The sequence below is a fragment of the Catharus ustulatus genome, chromosome 10 (genome assembly GCF_009819885.2).
Source record: "Catharus ustulatus isolate bCatUst1 chromosome 10, bCatUst1.pri.v2, whole genome shotgun sequence".
Taxonomy (NCBI): Eukaryota; Metazoa; Chordata; class Aves; order Passeriformes; family Turdidae; genus Catharus; species Catharus ustulatus.
Genome location: NC_046230.1, coordinates 15,440,097 through 15,449,645, shown reverse-complemented (window position 1 = coordinate 15,449,645; position 9,549 = coordinate 15,440,097). Strand labels below are relative to the sequence as shown.

Genomic DNA, 9,549 nt, shown 5'->3' with positions numbered 1-9,549 from the left:
GCAGGGCAGGTGGTGGCAGAGTCCCACATCCCAGCTAGCATCCCAACATGTTCTGCACCGTGAGGCTGATTTTCCAAAGCATCCACAGCTGGCTGGGGGGGACAGGGAGCTGCAGGAACCTGGATTTGGGATTGGATTTCCTGGCTGTGCCTCGCTATGGGTATTGCACAGTGGCACTGCAATTCAGTCCTGGGGTTGCGCAATGGCAGCAGCTGCGTGGAGAGGAGAGGAACAGAGCTGTGCTCTTGGGAGCTGTGTGAGGAGGAGTGAGGCTGAAGAATGCACTGAAATCAAGCCATGACTTGCAGCAAAAGAGGCTCTGTAGCAGTGAGATGTACCTGGCCACAACTCTGTGGATGCACATGATGGGGGATGATGTGAATTTGAGCTGCTCAAATTCAGAAGCGGAGGGAAAATTATCCAGACTTGACCTGCAGTGTGACCTGAGCACAGGGAGAGATGCTGAAGCTGTCCCCTCCTCAGTCCCTGCTCCTGTCCCCGGGCTGGAGCCCAGCTCAGGCCCATTCCCAGGTGCAGGCTGCCCCTGGCACAGGCTGTGGGTGAGTGCAGTGTGAGCCTGCAGATCTGGCTCTGTGCTGTGGGCACTCACCTGGGTACCAAGGAATTTCAGAGCTCTCTGGCAGCACTTCTGTGCCACAAAGTGAGGAGTGGGGTTTCAAACCAATGCTCTCTGCTCTCAGCTGTCCTCTTCCCTGCAGGAAAAGGAGTTTTTATACAGCCTGGCTGGATCTGTGCTCACGAGCTGATCTGACCAGTGAGGAGGATAAAATCAACACTCTTTGGTGTGTTAGCCAGAACATCCAAGTCACCACACAGCTCTGCAGCCACCTCATCTCCTGCTCCCACTCCCACAGCCTCTGTGCTGGTGCCCTGAAACACTGCCACCAGCATTAGACATAACAGCGGGCTTAATTAGAGCCTGGCAGCCTGCCAGCATCCAAGGGGCAGAGCTGAGCTGGCTGCACTGCTTTCAAAGGGGTATTAAAAACCCAAAAACAATACACTGGGAAATAGCAGGGCAAGCTTTGTCGCCCTGATGTTGCTGTGGGTCAAGCACCTGTTTTGCCTCAGGTTCATCCCCTGGGAAGAAGAGTTGAGCAGGGGCTCTGTGGTCCCTGACCCCACTCCCAGGATGCTCCCAGGGGTGCACAGTGTGGTGTTGAGTCACATCTCCACCCTGCCCTGCTGGAGAGGGAGATGGAAAATTGGGATTCCCCCCCACCATCCGTGTAAGCTGGGGTGGAGCTCAGGAATTTATTCCCTTCTGCGACAAAATGAGATGGCAATGTATTTCCATGGTTATCACAGCAGCACATCAAGGCTCCTGGGGCAATGGATTGCCAGACAGCCTGGGGGTTTCGGTGATTTCTTTCTTTTCGTGATACTGTTTTAACTCAGAGAGTGTGAGCCTCCCAATGAATCACATCACAGTCAATTAGAAGTTTCCTGTCAGTCGTGACTTCTTGGATATTATTCCCAGCAGTGTAAATGCCATGCTTGGAGTCAAAATTGAGCTCAGCCAGGGAGAAACCCTCACTTGTGTAAATGAGGAGAGGTCCCCCACACACCCCTCTGAACCCCTCAGGGCCCCCCCAAATCCTTCTGAACCACCTCAGGACCCCCGAGAGCTCCCCTGAACCCCGTGAGAGTCCCCCCAGGACCCCCTCAGGATCCCTCTGAAACCCCTTTAGGACCCCCGAGACCCCCTCAGGACCCCCCCCCTCGGATCCCTCTGAGCCCTCTAGACCCCCTCAGGACCCCCCAGACCCCCTCGACCCCCCCAGGACCCCCCCCAGAACCTTTAGCAATCTCAGTCGTGCATGTGAAGAGACATCAAACAGGAATACAATTTTGGATTTGAAGAATCAATTTAGCAGATAAAGAAACAAAAAATGCAGCACTACTAACGGTAAGTACCCCTGAACTCGGAGAAGGCAGGACTCAGGGATATCCCCCTTGTCCCTCCCAAAAAGAGATTGAAGGAAAAAAAATAAAAGATAGGAGGTACATTAGAAGAAGGTAAGTAGAAATTACCAGATGAGAGGGAATTAATATCTAAGGATTATACCAGAACAATTCTAGAGACTACATTTGCAAACACATTGGGGATCACAGGCTCTGGCAGAACAATTTCTGAAATTCTTCGGGTGTAAGGGGATTTATGAATTAGCTAAACAGGAAGTCCAGGGGTGCCTGATGTGCTAAAAGGTTCACAAAGCCAGGACACGACAGGTAATTTGGGGTAGTTGCCCTATAGCCTATCGTCTGTTTGAAAGAATCCAAGTGGATTTCACTGAGTTACCAAAGGTTGGGAGGTATAAATTCTTGCTGGTACTAGTAGACAAACTAACTTATTGGGTAGAAGCTTGCCCAAGCTCGAGGGCTACAGCCCAGACAGTATCTAAATTCCTTCTGGAGGAAATCATCCCCCGATATGGCATAATCAACTATATAGACTCAGACCAAGGAACACATTTCACCTCAAAGGTTATTAAACAACTGGCTGAAGCCCTAGAAATTCGGTGGGAATATCATACACCATGGCATCCCCAGAGTTCTGGACAAGCTGAGAGAATTAACCAGACCTTAAAAGCTCAACTATCAAAATTAATGATACAAACAAAAATGTCCTGGCCGAAATACCTCCCCTTAGCATTATCAAATATTAGGACGATGCCTCACTCTGAGACAGGGCTGTCTCCTTTTAAAATGTTATATGAGATGCCTTATGACCATGGGATGCCAGTGGGACATCCAAAAATAGAAGACGGACAAATACAACCCTACTTGATAACAATAAATTAAAATTTACAAAACCTGCGAAAACAAGAAATTGTCACACAAAATGCTCCTTTGGGGTTCGCCATACACAAAATACAGCCGGGAGATCGGGTCCTCATTAAAACCTGGAAAGAGGTTTCTCTCTCTCCTCACTGGGAAGGTCCTTTTTTTGTCCTTTTAACCACAGACACAGCAGTCCGGACAGCAGAAAAAGGCTGGACACACGCCTCCAGAGTGAAAACCAGAAACACCCAAGTGCAAAGTGGCTTCCTCCCCTGGACACCTCAAGATAAAATTGCCCCAACAAGCCGATGATCAGCCTAGACCAGATAAGGTGAATAGCTTCTGGATGCGGGTGTTTTCCTTTTGTTCGTTTCAAGTGCCAAATCTGTTGAGAAGTTTAGGTTACACGTTGTGTACGGGAGATCTGACCTAGAGGGCTCTGTACTAAGTGTTTTGAAAAGAGCTGTCTTTGACTGACCGAATTCTAGTACTTGCCGCTGAATTGAATATTGCTGAATTAGGTTCTGTAGAGTGGGTTCTCTTATATCAACACGGGGTTAGTGGGAAACTAAATTGCAGGGCTGAAATTTTAAGAGTAGAGTGCCAGAGAACAAATAAAGTACCTTGTTGGACGGACGCGATAAAATTATCGAGGTGGGATGTCTTTAAGAGGCAATATGCAGCTCGGACTTTGCGTTGGTCCCCTAAAGAACACCTCTGCTGCCAAGATGGTTTCTCTCGTCACTGGCAGCAAACTTGTGGGTGTGGGCAGAGGCAGAGATGTACACAAAGGCCTTAATTAGCATCTCAACAAACCCAGCTCAAGAATCCTGAAACAACCAGACGGGAAAGATCATCGATAAAGGACTGTCAAATACCCCATATCAGAGCCCATCACCGGTTCCCATAAGTGAGAAAACAGCACTCCCAAGGAAATTACACGTGAATAGGGAGCACACACAGCCCTCATCGACGGGCAGCACCAAGAAAAGGTTTAATCCTCAGCAGAAACAAAGGGAACACTCGCCTCAGGCCAGAAAAATCTGTATAAAATCTGGTTCCCCGGAACGGCAGTGTGAACACGGGCTGATCTGATGCCATGGAGGTCAGACCAGCGTGTGTGTTCAGCCTGCACCGATTCCCGCGTTCGGTGCTGTCCTGTTTAGTTTGTGGCTTCCCAAGACCGTATTTTTGGTTGCTGTTTTACTATTTAATTCGGCTTGATTTGGTTATTATCTATAACAGTAGCTTGGGTTTTTTTTTTTTTTTTTCTTTGAAGAAATAAGACAGAAAAAGAACAAACCCCAGGAAAACCCCGGAGAAACCGAAAAAGATGAAAAAAAAAAAGGTAAGTTGTCCGAAATAACAAGGGACAGCCCGCTGGGTTAAATGATAGAACACGGGGAGGGGAGTCCCGATAAGAGAAATAAGTCTAAAGAAAAATGAATCCATTATTGCATAGAGATTTGGAGAAGAGGGGGGGACAGCTGCGGGTCCCCCGTGTCCTCCACTTCCAGAGCGGGGGGGGGCGGGCAGTAAAGGCAATTTATTTAATTCGGCTTTATTCGGTTATTATCTATAACAGCCAATGAATGAGAAGTAAAAACTAGATTTTTTTTTTTAGTTTTTGTGTGTGTGTGTGTATTAGCCTATACAGTTGAGAGAGAGTTTATTGGAGGATGAGGACATTATATTATAATATCCTTCTAGTACACTTTATTGTTTTATATAATCAGGTATATGACGAAAGTAATGCATTTTAATTGTATATATACATTTAGTTTTAGTTCCAGTGAAGTATAGATGGTGACTGTGCTCTTTAATAAATAGTAGTATTTATATTTGGTTTTAATTATTTTATTTTTTGGTGGTATATAGTGTGTTGTTTTACTTTTTGGTGTTATTGACTGTGCAATTTTGGGTTTGAATGAAGGTTACTTTATGGATGGCTTTGTATTTGAGGTAGGATGAATTGAAGTAGGTTTTTAAAATAGACTTTTGATATGTGTGATGGGGATTTTGGGTAGGACTGGCTCTGCTGGTGGAGTTTTGGCTGTGAATTTATTAGACGGCTTTTGTTAGATGCAGTTTTTAATATTTGAAAGGGTTTTTTAAATGTAGTGCTTTTAAGATGGTTTTCCATAATATAATGTATAGTTTTGTTTTGTTTGTACATGGTGTATGATAAGGTCTTAGTTTTGGTATTGATAAGATTTTCTTTGAATTGTGTTTTACTGTTGGGTTTTTTTGGTGGGGTGTTGTTTTTAAAGGATATGTTTATAAGGTTTACGATGGTGTTATGGGCTGTAGCATAAGGCGGAGGATGGGTTTTTAATTGTTTTGTGACATCTTTGATTATTGTGAGTATGTAGCGGTTGTTTTGGTGGGTTTGAGGTCATGTCATAGCTAATTTATTAGGCTTTTTAAAATAATATAATTGGAACATTATATATGGGGTGTTATTGTATGTTTATGTTGGTTTATTATATCATAGGGGTTTTATTTATTTGGTTTGTTTGATTGTAATACATGTTTTATAGTTATGGATAATTTGGGAGATACTCTTTATGGTTAAATTTATCTTTTGATTTTGTGTTTATTTATCAGTGGTATTTTTGTTTTGATGGTTTGAGGCATAACGAGTTCATTGAGTTAGGAGTAATTTTAGTTTTGTGTTAAGTTAGGTTTATTTGTGCTATTTTTATTTTTGTAGTTTAATTGATTGATTGGCTGTTTTGGTGTCTTTTATTAGTTTTATTTTAGGAAACATGGATACTTACAGGGTGGATTTTTAAAGCAGGGTTTTGGTTTGTTTTTTGGTCTTGTTTTTTTTTTTTCTTTTCCGTGGTAGTGTTTTTTTAATTTTCTAGTACTTTAAATTCTTTTAATGATGTTAATTATTTCATTTATTATATGAGGGACGTGTGATTTATGACTTTTTCCATGGGGGACATGTGATATTTCACTTATTACATAGGGCATGTTTTATATCACCTATTATATATAGGGTGAGCCGTATATCACTTTTTATATTTATTCTGTCCACGTGTGTCTGTTTCTGAGTGTCCGAGTGTGCATGAGTGTGTCTGAGCATTTCTGAGCGTGCACGTGTCCGGCTGTGTCTGTGTGTGCCGAGGTGTTTCCGAGCGTGTGTGAGAACAGAGCTGCAGAACACAGCACTGCCAGCACAGTACATTGATTTTTACCATAATGGGAAATACACGTTTGTGTCTGGGCTGTGAAGAGGTTCCTATGTTACCTGAATAATTGATTTATAACAAACCTTGAACAGAAGCTCCTGCTCATATTCCACAGACTGATTAGCCTCACTGAATCTGAAAACTTTCAGTCCTTTAAAAAGGCTGCAAAAACAATAACTGCCACGGCCATATTTTAATGTTCTACAGGCTGCTTTAGGAAGCTGTACCACACAGCTGCTAAAGGCTTGTTTCAGTTCTCTCGAAGCTACAAGGTATTTGTCATACTCTGTTAGAAACTCAGCTGTAAAGTGTAGGATAAAAGACGTTGCATCTTTGCTCGTTTATAGTTATGGATATAACTCAATTCTTTTGCTTAAAGCTGATTTTAATTGTCAGAAAATCTGATTTTTAGTTGATGAATCTGGGGATGCTTTTATAACTACTCTGCCTATGTGAGAGCTGCCTCAGCCTGGACGGGTGCGAGGATATCCAGCTGTTCCTTGGGGCTTGGAGCAGGGCAGGGTGCAGAGCTCACGGTAAGTCTTGTTTAAACACTTTTAATATCAAAATAAGTACAAACAGACTTTGCAGTAATAACATACAAAAGTCCATTGCAAGCCTAGGTACAAGCTGTCCTTATTAAAATCCACATTGATGGATGTTTTGTCTAACTACTCTGAGGACAGAATGTGTCCAAAGCTTTGTTAACCCCTTGTCTTCTGCTTGGTAGCCCAGGTCTCGGGGGCTGTGCTGGAGCAGGGAACCCCCGTGAGCACGAGCCAGAGATTGGGACATCGAACCAGGTAAGGATTGTTTCTATTTAGTCACTGGCTTGGGTGGCTTTAATGTCACAGCTCCAGCGTTCCTTCAGACACTGTGTCCTCCTGAGCTGGGCAGGGTACAGTACAGAGCCTTTAGGAAATACATCCAAATAAGAGACTCTGCTGTTGCTGTAGTTTTCCTTCCTGTTTTCACCTGGGCTGGAAGGACGGGCATGGCCTGTATTTATCACATGAAAGTGATGTTCCTAAATTTCTCCAGAAGTTCTGATTAATATTATTACTCATTTTCTGGCAAAAACACGCTCATTTTGCCTTTTCCACGTTGTTTTCTGGTGCTGCCCCGGTTTTGGGGGTTGGGGGCTTTTTTTCCCTACTCTTTCTCGCTGTAGCATTTCTACCCATTATCATGCTAAAGAAAGCTCCTCGGGCCGCACCCAGCTCGTAATGGCCCATCGATGGAGGTAATGGCCCATGGACAAGGGTAATGGGCCATGGACAAAGGAGGTGCCCGGGGCTGGGGATCGCCCTGTCGTCGGTGGGGGTCGGGAAGGCAGTTCGGGAGAACAAATGTAGATCCAGTCAAGTTTCAGCCGTGCCACATCACCTTGTCTCTTCTTAAGCCAGGCCTACCCTGCTAGGACAGTGTCAGTCTCTGAGTGCAGCTGAAGGATGTGCCCTGAGGCTCCGGGCATTCTTGGGAGATGGTGAGGGGTGAAATTATCAGGGTTTGGCTCGTATGCTACTGAGAGAATGTACTGATGCCTGGTTTTCTTTGTTGTAGCTAAGAGACAACAACCCAGTGATGGCAGGAGTTTCCCAGATAATGGAACAGCTCTTCTCACCTGACCTGGATTCTAATACCTCGATCTCTGACAGATAAGTGCAGGGGTTCAAACCACAGTGGGGATGGGAATGAGTCTCTGGGTCTGGAATTGTCAGGGGGGTGGATTTTGGGAGTGCCAGGGATTGGTCGGGATCTCTGTGCGGTGATTGCTGGGCAGGCGGGGTCTCTGTGAGGGCCCCTCTGAGACCCCTCCTCAAATGCCCCCGTGTCTCTCCCCAGCATCCGTGGGACGCTGCACTCGGTGGATCAGGTGAGTGAGGGGTCCCAGGGGGGGTCAATGGGGGTTTTCAGACCCCTCTGACCCCCACCTTGCTCTCTCCCCAGTACCTGAACATCAAATTGATGGACATCAGCGTCATGGACCCCAAGAAGTACCCGCACATGGTGCGGGCTGGGGGGCTCAGGGGGGGCTTGGAGGTTCTCAGAGGGTTTCAGTGGGTTTTTGGGGGTCGTTCAGGGGTCTCAGTGGGTTTTTGGGGGATCTCAGTGGGATTTTGGGGGGAATTTGGGGGTCTCAGTGTGTTTTTGGGGGTCCCACCTGTTTTTTAGGGCTCTCTCTGGGTTTTTTGGGGGCCATTCAGGGGTCCCACCTGGATTTTGGGGATCCCAGTGGGTTTTGTGGGTCTCACCAGGTTTTTTGGGGGCCACTTGGGGTCTCAGTAAGTTTTTGGGGCCTTTCTGGGGTCTCAGAGGTTTTTGGGCTCTAACCGAATTTCAGGGCCTGCTCGGGGGTATCATTGAGGTTTTGGGGGCCCTTTGGGGGTCTCAGTGGGATTTTGGGGGTCTCAGGGGTGTTTTTGGAGGGCCTCACCGAATTTTGGGGGCCCCTTGGGGGGGTCTCTGTGGGATTTTGGGGGGAATTTGGAGGTCTCAGTGTGTTTTTGGGGGTCCCACCTGTTTTTTTAGGGATCTCACTGGGATTTTTGGGGGCCATTCAGGGGTCCCACCAGGATTTTGGGTATCCCAGCAGAGTTTTAGGGGTCTCAGCAGATTTTCTGGGGGGGTCTCACCCAGATTTTTGGGGTCTCATTGGGTTTTTTGGGGCCTCACTGAATTTTGGGGCCCCTTCAGGGGTCTCATTGAGTTTTTTGGAGCCCCCTTGGGAGGGGTCTCCCCCTGCCCAGCTGTTGGTCAAGAACCGCTTCATCCGCGGCTCCGTGGTTCACTACGTGGTTCCTGGCTGACCCCTCCCCAAATTCCGGGACCCCCTCCCCAAATTGGAATTTCCTCCCCCCCCCCCCCCAAAGCCCCTCCCCACCCTGAGGGCCTGCTGGGCGCCGTGGCTGCAGCCCTGGGCGATGGTCTGGGGGTCAGCCGTGCTCAGGAAGCCCCTGAGGTGCCCCCCGCCCCCCACGGGCACCGTGAAGTCCTGGGGAGGGGGTGTGTGGGGGGGTCAGGACCCCCAGAAACCCCCCTGGAACTGCTGCAGACACCGAGGAAACCCCCCCCCAAAAAAACCAAAAAAGACTCCCTTACAAAGCCCCCCCCAAATTTTCCCCAAAGCCCCTCAAAATTTTTTCCCAAAGCCCCCCCAAATTTCCCCCAAATTTCCCCACAAAGTGCCCCAAATTTTTCCCCCAAAGCCCTCCCAAAGTGCCCCCAAATTACTCCCAAAATGCCCTAAATTTTTCCCCCAAAGCCCCCCTAAATTCCCCTAAACCCCCCAGGGCTCTTAACCCCAAAATTTCTTGGGGGTCTGAACCACCCCGAGCTCCCTCAAAGCCCCCTAAAACCCTCCAAATTCCCCAAGATTTCCCCACAAAGCCCCCCAAATTCCCCCAAGATCCCCCCAAATTTCCCCCAAACCCCCCAGAGCTTTGAACCCCAAAATTTATTGGGGGTCTGAACCACCCAGAATCCTCCCAAACCGCCCCCTAAGCCCCCCCAAATTCCCCACAAAATTCTTCAAAGCCCCCTG

At 47.1% G+C, this 9,549-nt stretch overlaps 1 long non-coding RNA gene across 1 annotated transcript; it reads left to right on the top strand.

Annotated features, from left to right (window-relative positions):
• Positions 1-3,028: 3,028 nt before the first annotated feature.
• On the top strand, positions 3,029-7,680 carry LOC117000831. The gene is made up of 4 exons (XR_004418859.1): positions 3,029-3,136; positions 6,418-6,541; positions 6,736-6,808; positions 7,569-7,680. It is a non-coding gene; the product is annotated as an uncharacterized LOC117000831 (long non-coding RNA).
• The last annotated feature ends 1,869 nt before the right edge of the window (positions 7,681-9,549 follow it).